We start from the raw sequence: 9,934 nt of genomic DNA, 5'->3' as shown, positions 1-9,934 counted from the left end.
GGTTCTGAGCCACAGTGTGGTTGCTAGGGACTGAACTCAGGACCTCTGGAACAGCAGCCAGTGCTCTTAGCCACCTCTCCAGCTCCTGATATTTATTTTTACCAGAAATAATTTTGTTGTTGTTCTTGTTGTTTGGTTGGTTTGGGTTTTTTGAGGCAGGGTTTCTCTGCGTAGCCCGGCTGTCCTGGAACTTACTTTGTAGAACAGGCTGGCCTCCAGAGAGCTGCCACCATGTGTGGCACCATGCCCAGCATTACTGTTTACTTTTAGATATATATTTTTATAGCAAAAATAAGAGAAAGTCTATGTTTTGAATTTGTTAAGTTATAGTTGTTAATTTGTGGGGGGATGGGGTGGAAACTTGAGCATCAACAGACTTTTTTGTTGTTGTTCTTTTCTTTAATTTCAGTTTATTTACTTTACATCCTAAGGGTGCCCTTGCCCTCCTTCCTCCCAGTCCTCTCCTTTCCCTACTTACCTCTTCCCCTCTCCCATTTCCCCCAGAAAAGGGGAGCCCCTGTTCCCCTTATCAACCTGCCCCAGCACATCAAGTCACATCAGGACTGAGCATATCCTCATCCCCTGAGGCCAGGCAAGGCAGCGCTGTCAGGGGGAAGTGATCCAAAAGCAGGCAATAGAGTCCATGTTAGAAACAATCACTCCTCCTCCACTTGTCAGATGACCCACATGAAGACCAAGCCATCCACAGGCCACATATGTGCAGGGGGCCCGAGGTCCAACTCACACATGCTCCTTACTTGATGTCTTAGTCTCTGTAAGGCCCCCGTGGATCTGGATTAGTTTTCTCTTTTGGTCTTGTGAGGTGCTTGTCCCCTCCAGGTCTTTCCATCTACCTCCCACCCCCAACACTTCCACAGGACCCCTGGAGCTCCACTCCAGTCTTGGCTGCAAGCGCCCCAATCTGTCTTGATCCTCTGCTGACTGGAGCCACCCAGAGGACAGTCAATTTAGGCTCCTGTCTGCAAGTGTAGTAGAGCATCATTGATAATGTCAAGAATCACCGGACTATTTTGATAGCCTCGGGGTCTTGGAACTGATCACTGAGATGTCAGGAACACTGTTCAGCAAGACACTAAATTTTTTTCTCTGAGTGGTGGGATGCTAGGTGTTCTGGTAAAGCCTGAAAGTGCCTTAAGTTCTTCTAGTACAGGCCTCTCCTGGCCTTTCTTTCTGAGACACCAGAAGTTAGCATAGGAAGAAGATGCCCTAGGCCAACATTTTAACACACAGAGGCTCCAGGAACAAAGGGCCTGGGTTGTTGAATGAACCTTGATCAAGTGGAAATGTGCAAATGGTCAAGCTTTTCCTAAAATTCAGTCAATAGACTGTAAAGGAGGAGCTACCAGAAAGTGTTCTTTCCAGGTCTCTTTGCAGCTCCCAGCTCATGTCACATGTAGTCTTCCCTGAATCCCACCTTCATCGTAATATCTAAGTGGGTTCCAGGTGGGTGCAGCACTGCTTCCCCAGAGGCTGCCTCCCATAAGCATGGTTGCTGTGGGCCCCACTTGCCCGGGCACAGATGAAACACCACGTGTGCAATCCTCGGCATCGGATCCTGAGGGTGACTCTATCTGGAGACAAGATCTTTATGGCAATAAGTTAAAATGTGGTCACAAGATCTTTATGGCAATAAGTTAAAATGTGGTCATTAAGATAGACCCTAATCCGTACGAGTGGTGACCCCAAAAAGGGAAAAACTGGATACAGAAACACATGTAAGGTGAAGATCCTTTTGAAAGACAAGAGACAGGCTGGCCAGGTGCAAGCCAGGGAGAGGGAAGCTGTAGCAAAGGAATATTACATGGTATAATGCACTCTGCTTTTAAGCTCTAAAGTGTACAAGCACACGCCGACCGACCACTCTGTTCCTCTGGTATTGGCTGGTCCTGTGATACAAGCCCTTGGTGCTCTATCATCACACCTTTCCTTAGGAAAGATGGGAGGAGTAGGTAGGTTTCCGGCCACAGCCTTCGCCAGAGCCATCAGTGGTTGTGGTCCTTAATGAGTACTTAAGCAATATTAATCAGCAAGACCATGGGACCACGGATGGCTCCACACACAGCGCCCTGTGCTTGAGAGAAAGGTTGGAAGTGACGGATTATGCCGCATACCCAGACAGCCTCCAGTTCGCATCCATCTGCAAGAAGGCAGTGAGTGGCTGGCTTCATGGTCATTCACTCTGCTCCATAATGTGCATTCTCCGCAGCAGTGTCCTCTCTGGGGGACTGTAATGTGGCTATTTTAATTCAAAATTAATTGTCAAACATAAGACTGCAGTGGCCTTCTCCAAGGCGGCCGCCTTGCCCTCCAGCCAGTCATCTCTCCACTCTTCTCAACGCCTGTGCCTAGTTAGCAATATTCAAATCACCCCAAACGATGCCAGGATCTTAAACAAGAAACATGACACGCTTAGCCCACAGCCCCTGACCGCCATGCTTACTCCTTTATTCCCACCACAGGTTTGGAATAACCTCTCCATTGTCAATGTTGTTTTCCCTGGACTCATGTGCATTTTACACTGTGCCTTACAGTCTTTTTCGTTTGTTTGGTTGGTTTTTCAAGACACGGTTTTTCTGTGTAGCTTTGGCTGACCTGGACTCACATCGTAGACCAGGCTGGCCTCAAACTCACAACCATCTGTCGGCCTCTGTCTCCCTGAGTGCTGGGATAAGCCACTGGGCCTGGCTGCCTTATAGCCATTAAAAAAACAAATAAGAAATTCTGGTGAGGATATGGACAAAAGGAAACCCGTATACAGTGCTGATGGGAATGTTAATTAGTCTAGACACTGCAGAAGTCAATAGGAAGGGTTTTGTTGTTATTTTGAAGATTTATTTAAAACTGAACAACAGCTATGCCATTCATGGGTATTTATCTCAAACACTCCAAGTTAATACACCGCAGAGACACTTTGCTCTCAGGATGTATTGTAGCACCATTTGCAATTGCTAAGTTATGGAACCAACCTTCAACAGAAGCATGGGCGGAGAAAATGGGGTTTCTATACATAGTGGAAACATTTTCACCCACGAAGAATGAAGCTACCAGACTTGTAGGGAAATGGATGAGACTAGAGATAATCACGAACGTGAGTTAAGCCAGTCTCAGAAAAATGTCAGGGGTGCACCGCCATATACAGCCTAACTAGGATTATTTTAGCACTTAAGTCATGGCTTGAAGAGCCTAAGGACTTCGCACCAAGTCTCCGTGGGAGCGCAGAACGGAGCACTCCTCGGGGCTGAGGTGGGGCTGGTTCAGCAGGATGGGTCTGCACTTGGCTGCATCTATGGGAGGGGCTGTGATGCCTGACTCCAACTCCATGGCCAAGCTGCCCCCTATAGTTAACTACAGACATCCTTCCAGTGTCTTACCACTGTTTTAAAGGCAGAAATATACATATTAACGCATGTGTATGCGTGTGAAATTTATTACTTGGTGCCACTGTTTTTCAGTACTAGGGATTAAACAAACCGAGGGCCCTGTACATGATAGAGAAATACTCTACCCCTGAGCTGCACTGCAGGCCTCCTTTAATGTTCTCTCGAAGCAAGGTCTCAGTCAGTTGATCCACTGGCCTTGAAGTAGCTCTGGGGCTGAAGGACTCCTCACACTTGTCATTCTCCTGCCTCAACCTCCCAGATAGCTCAGATTGCAGGTTTGTGCCAGTGACCAGCTAAGTTAAAAGCATTTTAAAAATATGTCGATCAAGGAATCATGTGTGTGTTGGTTTTGGGATCCAACCCAAGACCTCTCTATACTGGGCAAGTTTGTGCCACTGAGCTACACCTCAAACCCCAAGTCTAGCTGCCTTTTGCTATTGTTTAGAAACAGGCAATCGGTAGGTAGCCCAGGCTGGCCTTGATTTCACCATCTACTTCTACCTCCTGAGTGCTAATCACAGGTACACATCACCCTGTCTGGCTCATTTAATTTTTAATTATACAAATCTATGTGATGATGCAAACTGCTGAGGAACTGACTAATTTAATTACCAAGATCTATAAAACATTTCCTGTGATGACCTTTCTTATACCCAACAGAAGTTATCCACTGATTTTATGTGTATGGATTAACGTGCTTGTATGCATGTTTGTACATCATGTGAAGAGAGTGGTCCTGGAGGCCAGAAGAGGGTGTCAGATCCCCTGGGACTGGAGTTGTGAGCCACCATGCGGGGTGAGGGTTGACAGAGCTTCTAACCCCTGAGCCAGTCGTTCTCAAACTTCTAAATGCTGAGACACTTTAATACGGTCCCTCACGTTGTGGTGACTTCCAACCATAAAATTACTTCGTTGCTACTTCATAACTGTAATTTTGCTATGAATCATAAGGTAAATATCTGCATTATCTGATGGTCTCAGGCAAACCCTGTGAAAGGACTGTTCAATCCCAATGGGATCATGACCCACAGGCTAAGAACTGCTGCCTTGAAGCCAACTCTTCAGCCCTCATTTACTTATATTTTTAAAATTTAGTAAGGGCTAGAAATGTAGCTGAATGGCAGAGCACTTCCCTAGTACGCTCAGGGCTCTGGGTTCAGGTCCCAGCACTGCAGGGATAAGTAGTTGAATAAAAATCACTGGCGACATCATTGTATCCCCAGGGAGTGCTCGGATGATTCCTTTGGGCCCCTAGCCTCTCTACGTGTTGTCCTGGGGGGGGGGGAGTTTACAGTAGGTGCTAAGGGCTTTCAAGAGCTAATGAGAGGCAAAGAGCCATCTGGGAACTAGTTTTTCCCTCTGCCACACACACACAGAAGCAGACTGTGTGAACATGTGTTTGCGCATGACTTCCCCAGACGGCCAAAGTGGTTTCTGCTCTGAGAGCAGCGGCTCCTCGTTCATCCCATTGCCATGTCTACTGCCGCCACCAGCCACGTGACTCTCCATCTACCCCTTCTCCCACCTTCCTCATCTTTCAATTAACAAGATATCCTCTTCTGCATGTCTTTGAGAATCCTCCTAGAAAATGGAGGCCTAGCCGTTTCGCTTGGGACACTGACCCATCTGTGTGTCGTTTCCTGTGATTTCCCCCATTTATTGTGAGGGCCTGGGGCTGCTTCCCTTGTATAGCACGGGCTCCAGTTCCTTTGGGACAAGATGCTATTGATGTGAGGGCACACATCTTAAATTCCAAGACTGGGAAGGCAATGGCAGGTGTAGTTCTGTGAGTTCAAGGCCAGCCTAGACCACATGTCCAGTTCCAGTCCAGCTGATACATAGAAAGATCCTGTCTGAAACAATAAACAAGAAATTAAATTTGCTCACCAGTGGATTATCTGGCGGAATTCATGAATGGCCTCATGAGTGACATAAAGGAAAGGGAGACAGTGATAGAGAAACATAATATGTGAATGATTCAACTGGCCATCAGTGTTTGAACTTGGAGGATGGTATACAAACCAAGAGATGCAAGCTGCCTTTAATTTGGGAAGGTAGGAAAATGGACCAGACCCTAGAACCTCAGAAAGAAACACAACCACCTTGACTTTGGTTTAATGACACTTTTGAATCTGCAGTCCTGTGTGGTAATTCATTTGTAGGCTTTAAGTCCTACTTGCAGTAATTTATAAGAACAACAATAGAAAACTATTACACAGGATAGAAAAAAAAAGATAGAAAAACTCATTATGCTCTTAAAACAGAACCATGATAACAATTTAAAACTAAACATGGTTTATAAGCTCCACTAAGAGGTCTTTTGGTTCAACAATACTTGAATTTAGGAAAGGAGATTTCTTTTTGTGTAGGGATGGTGGCAGTGAATGTTTTCATTTACACTTTTGTGAGCTGACACTTACGTACTCCAAGAAGTCTGGGGAGTGGAGGGGCCCTGAATGAATGATGCCCTGGGTGAATCTGTTGACATAGCAGGACTGTTAAGGAATCCCAGATCAGCCCAGACTGCATATCCTTCCTTGGATCCAAGTGTGACTGTTGATAGTGTGTGCAAAAACGTCGCCATAGCTTTCTAATATTGAATATTTGTGGCCTCAGACTGCCCTACATGCTGCTCCTGCCAAGATGAGCTAAACCTGTCGCTTGCTCAGCTGTCTGCAGTAACTCCGCTTCCCTGTTCGACTGCATATAATTCACATGCTGAGCTTCTGGAGTGTTGTGGCTTCTCCACTGCAGAGCCTGGTCCACCTGACCCCAGCTTCTGAGTATCAACGGCTTCTTTTTCTTCACTCCCCTGGCACCCCATGGGGGCAATCCACGGGTGCAGGGCAGGAGTTGCTTAGCTCACTTACTAATTCATTTATTTGCATCATTATAAGGACATAGGTAGGCTGGACGTGGTGGCACACACCTGTAATCCCAGCACTCAGGGAGGCAGAGGCAGGCGGATCTCTGAGTTCAAGGCCAGCCTGGTCTACAAAGCTAGGACAGCCAAGGTTACCCAGAGAAACCCGGTTTTGAAAAGCAAAACAAAAATCTGCATAGGCATTCCTTACAGCCCATTCCCAGCATTAGCTTAACTTGCCCATATTGGCCATAAGAGGAAATGGCTCCTCCATGCTCAGACATGGTCCTGTCATTTCTCAAACACTTCCTTATTTGTCCTTAACATGTGATTCCAGGTGTATTTTGTATTTTTTTAAATTTCTGTGTCCAATCCAGGAATCAGATATTTTTCTCCTTATGGGAGGACATTCAGAGATCAGCAAATGGACAGGTGTGTTACTGGCATATCTGTTTCTGAGTGATCTTGGTGGATAAAGACGGGAAACACGTAAGCACTATCCGTTTATCTGTGATATGTGCTATCTATGTATGTATCTATGTATTTATGTATGTGGTATCTATGTGAAAAAATTGATGCATCTGAACACAGACTGCAAAAGCCATCTCCCTTCATGATGATAAAAATGATGGGCTCATTTTTACCCCTGAATATTTTGTCCCTCTTCCTGTGAATCACTCACTTCCTATGTTTAATTGATCAGCCTGTGTAAAGAGAAGGCAGCTCCGAACTGCCAGCCCACAATCCCTTTGCACAGCGCACAGTTCATTTTGTCTTTAGCTTTGTAACATGAAGCCATGACACTCTTCTCCAAAACCTTATGTGTTGGCTTTAATTCCCTACCCCTTGCAATGTGCTAACGCTCTTTTGAAATGTAGGGAGGCTCACACTTTAGTTTTTCACTTTGCATTCCTGGCATTAGAGTTGGTCTTGGTGATGTTTGGGGTATAAGAAACATGATTAGATTTGGAGTGAGATCAGCGCCATTTCCTCTCATCTACACCGCCAGGTTCCCAGCTCCGACACCGCATCCAACGCACTCCTTCTCTGCAGTGAACCAGCTTCCACTACACTTCGATTTTTTTTTTTTTTTTTTTTTTTTTGCACAGGTGAGCAGGTACACCTGAATTACCTTGCCACAAGGATGGCCTCTCACTTCACAGCACATGCTGGAAATCACACAGGTTCCTAGAGATCAAGTGCTCCGGCTGTGCGGGGCTGCCCTGAGGATGCCAGTTGTTCAATCTGAGAGTGGCAGCCACTCTCTGCAGTGATTCCCAGGCCGGAGAGCAGACTTGCGCATGTGAGCGTCTGTCTTGCTAGTGTGCGGCCTCGGAAGAGATGACAGCAAGATAAGGTGGCTTTGGCACATTGCCACGGTCCCCTCCAGAATGGCAGGATTTGTCTAGTTTCACGAGACAAACTGGGTTTAACTCGAACTTTTTAAGTTAAAAAAAGTTTAAAGCATATCTTTCTTTGTGCATGCATCCGCAAGTGAGCTGACTGGAGGACACGTGGGAATTTCCCCCCTCTACCAGGTACGACCCCAGGGACTGGGCTTAAAGTGGCAGGCTTGGTGGTTGGTACAGGATGAACAATTTTACTAAATACTCGATCCTGCATACAATAGGTATCCAACGGCAGTGAGGTAAAGATGTTAACCCGAGGAAGGAAATCTACATATCCATCAACTCATTTTGTTTAAAAACGTTTTCCTTTTGAGTCCCAGGATGAAACTCAGGCCTCTTACTTGCTGGGCATGTGCTATAGCACTGAGCTATACCCCTAGGTTCCATGTTGGCATTTGAATGTTTTAGAGATTTATGTGTATAGGGGTTTTGTTGCCCTGTATTTGTGTGCGCTGCCATGTTCCCATGGAGCTCAAAAGAGAGTATCAGATTCCCTGGTGATGAAGTTAGAAATGGTTGTGAGGGGCCTCATGGGCACTGGAACTCGAACCCAGGTCCTTTGCAGAGCAGTGAGTGCTCTTAACTGATGAGCCATCTCCCCCAACCCTTATGGTTCACATTTTTAAAATAAAAATTTCCTTTATGAATTATATTCTCACTGCTCTCATTTTTCTATCAAAATTTTGGTCCTTTGCCCTTTAATATTTAAGAGCAAGCTTCATGGCTGCAAAGTAAACGAATACTTAAACGTATACTGGCATTTCAAATAGTTTCCTACCGTGACTTCAAACGAGTAAGCAATGTTTTCCACCACGCGGCAACCACAGCGGTAGCCATGCGGGCTAGCTCTATTAACACATCTAAACTGTAGTCTATGGGACGCCATTACCCCACTCCCTCTGCTCATTTCACTGTGTGAGATGATGGCAGGCACATGCAACCCACAGGACACGTGCAGAGAACAGGAGACAACTTTTGGGAGCGTGTTCTTCCTTTCTGCCTTGCCAAGGCAGTACCGCTTGGGTAGTGCATGCTAGATAGCCCACAAACCAACAGGCAATTAATTCTCTGGGACTGAACACATGGCAAACAGTTTTATCTATGGAGCCATCTTGCTGACCCTACTTTTTGGTCAACTGGTTGTTTTAGAATGTCCTTAAAAACAATCCGAAAACTCCAGTTGGGTGTGGTTACACACAGCTGTAATTATAGCTACTTGGGAGGCAGATGATGAATTCACAGCTAGCCCGAGAGACACAGTGAGAGGGTTCAAACAAAAAGACTGGAACACAAGAGATTCAGTTCAGTCGCCATGCACCACTCAACTGACTGAACAGAGCACCTACTGTATGCTACGTCGTTATCCATTTGTCTAAAAGTCAGAAGACAAACGGCAACAAGGTCATCATTGACTGCAATTTTAGAGAGCTGCTAGAGGTGGATTTGTTTCCATGACCTATTCTTGTTATTAAAATGACCATATATGGTATAAAATTGATCCGAGATCAATCAAAAACAGAATTACAGTATGACTCAATAGGGTACCAACACTGCATTATTTTTAACAGGCACAATAAACAAGTAATGAGTGGAAAACAGAGAACACTGCCCTGTCGAGCCACAAAATGCTTGGGCCATACTTTCCTTGGTGGTTGAGTTCTGTAGGGAAAATGCCAGCAGCTCACCAGGTACTCTACTGCCACAGCAGGGCTGTCCTCAGGCTGCCTCTGGTGGGGATCAGAATATATGAAATACTGGTTCTTGGTTTTAGCCATCACTCTGCTTGCATTTGATCAGGAAAGAACAAGGGTTAGGGAAGAAGGGATGCAAAGAAACACTTCAAGTTGTGACAAGGTAACGAGGCTTTAACTATCCAGGGGCCCAAGCTCCCTTGAATACAGCAGAAGTCAGGCTGTTTGGACTCCTGCTATGCAACAGTCATGGGAAAGCAGCGCCATCAGTGAACTGCTACACCCAAGGGGCAGTGAGGGGCCAAGAGCTCCAATCAAAATGCTCCTAAAACTACATACCCTCGCCCCTTCTCTGCGCCACACAGCAGCCTTATGTCCCTGCAGAGGAATAACAAAGATGTGACAGAGCGGATGGACCTCCGGGAGAGGCTAGCACGAAGGGCAGGGTCTGACTCAGGCTTCAATTCTCCAGGCACACGTGTTCTTTTGTACAAGGGGAACAGCAAGGATTCCACTAGTGAGTCCTTCCACCTGTCACAAGGACACAAGCTAAGCATTCTGACCCTTTAG

Source organism: Meriones unguiculatus, chromosome 6, assembly GCF_030254825.1.
Source record: "Meriones unguiculatus strain TT.TT164.6M chromosome 6, Bangor_MerUng_6.1, whole genome shotgun sequence".
Classification (NCBI taxonomy): domain Eukaryota; kingdom Metazoa; phylum Chordata; class Mammalia; order Rodentia; family Muridae; genus Meriones; species Meriones unguiculatus.
This window is presented reverse-complemented; position numbering follows the sequence as displayed.